The sequence below is a fragment of the Carya illinoinensis genome, chromosome 4 (assembly GCF_018687715.1).
Source record: "Carya illinoinensis cultivar Pawnee chromosome 4, C.illinoinensisPawnee_v1, whole genome shotgun sequence".
Classification (NCBI taxonomy): Eukaryota; Viridiplantae; Streptophyta; class Magnoliopsida; order Fagales; family Juglandaceae; genus Carya; species Carya illinoinensis.
Window position 1 is genome coordinate 38,911,303 of NC_056755.1, and position 2,437 is coordinate 38,913,739.

Sequence of the window (2,437 nt, forward strand, 5' to 3'; positions counted from 1 at the left end):
CTCCTATACAGTCGTTCGAACGGTACACGTACCGTTCGAACGGTTTACATCCAGAAATCACTCGTCTTCAACCTCCGAAAACCCCAAGTAATACAGTCCATATTACATCAAAAGATAGCAAAATATATGACTAACTCATGTAAGCAAACGAAAACACTTATATAAAAACTAAAATGAGGTCAAATTTAAGGAGAATACCTGATTTGGAGAGATAAAGCTTCAAAAATTCCAAACGGTAAAAACTCTTCACCAAACGGTAAAAACAACCTCTTAATCCGAAAATATAAGAGATTGATAGGAGTTTGTAATATTTGAGGGCTAGATTGAAGAATAATGGCGTTGGTTGGAACAAAATGAGCGTGGGAGTGATGCTCGGTCGACTGAAACGAGTCCGAGATTGTGAGGTTCTGTCGTGTAAATGCAGAACATTGCCGTTCGAACGGTTGTTTAATGAACGTTCGAACGTCAAATCGACTAGCGGGAAAAATTTCCCCCGCCGATTTGACGTTCGAACGTGAAAATATACGTTCGAAGGCTAATAATTAACGTTCGAACGGTTATATTATACCGTTCAAACGTCAAATCGATTAGCAGGAATAATTTCCCCCGCTAATTTAACGTTCGAACGTTAATATAAACGTTCGAACGTACTATTAAACGTTTGAACGCCAATAGTAAACCGTTCGAACGTTTAATTATATTGTTGCTTATTGTATTTTTTTTGCACTATACCTTTAAATATAATAATTTCTAAATATACTATAGTTTAGAGCCATAGTAATATAACTATATAATATATAATCAAACATATATTATATAGTTTAGTAACATATATAGTATAAAATATCATATTACATCTAATATAATCAACAAGTACTACATATATTAACCTATTATATATAACATATATATGGTATCATAGCATAGGGTTATATGTATCACATGCATATATATAATGTTTATTTCTATAATATTAATAGTAGATATTTAATAATAGAATATCTACTATTAATATATATAGTGTCATCTATACTAGTATATATATATGTGGTACTAGTTAATATCACATATAATATATATGTTATATAAATACATGAACATGGCTTCATGTATATAGTAGTCTATATTATATTAATTATACTATATAATATAACTTATACTATATACTATATAATATTCAATAGTATAATATATTTTAATTAAATATAATATAATATATACTATAAATTGCCAAAAAATTATATATATAATACATAGTGTTTAATAATATATAAGTGCATTAAATATATTGCATTTAATATTTTTAACAATTAAAATATATTATAATTGAATTAATTATTATATTTAATATAATTAATACGGAATATTGCATTTAAATATTTGAAAACCGATTAATTAGGGATGGCAATCAATATTTAGTTAATTCGTTCGAACGGTATAACGTACCGTTCGAACGGTACTGCATATATAAGCCCATCCCGACGTCATTTTCACGCATTTCCTCCGTGAAAAAGCCTCCAAACCGTCGATCTCCGCCGTTGAACGCCGTCTTCGCCGCCGTCAACAGTGCCCACTCGAAGCCCCTACCTCTAACAACCGGTATTTTTCATTTTTAAAGCATTTTACCGTTTAGATTTAGGTTTTTGATAGATTAATTGTTTAAGTTAGGGTAAACCGATTTATACATCAAAATAATCGGTAGATTTGCATAAATCCATGTTAGGAACATTTATTTAGGTTTCTATTGCATTTATTTTGGTGTAAAATCCAGGGAATCGAAGGATTCCATGGATTTCAATGGCCGAGTCGACTCGGCCTGGAATCCCGATCGACGAATATCGTTCGAACGCTATGCTTAGCGTTCGAACGTTATAACTTAACGGTCGAACGGTCTGTCTGTAACCGTTCGACCGTTACAGTAAACGTTCGAACGATATAAATCAACGGTCGAACGGTTTGTCTGTAACCGTTCGACCGTTAAGTTACATCGTTCGAACGATATAACTAAACGGTCGAACGGTTTGTCTGTAACCGTTCGACCGTTACGGTAAACGTTCGAACGGTGTTTAATATTATATTTATATTATTAATATTGATATTGAGTGACATATTTATTGTTGATAATGTTGTTCAGAATGGCAAATATTATTAAATTGCTGTTTGTTTCAAACTACTGTAAATAGTTCTTTATTGTATTTTTCTTGTTAATGTTATATATCTAGTTTGTAATTATAAATTTCAGGTTGATTATAATGTCTACTTCTAGACCGGCACGTAAGCGACGCAATCTTGGTGAGAGTAGTAGTGGTCCAGTTCGGGAGAGGACAGTTTCACTGGAGCGACCAGTGAAGATTTCTGATTTCCAGAGTCTTATCTGGGAGGGTCATTCATTGCCCTCAATATTCAGTGATCGTGGTTGGGGACCTATCTTGGATGA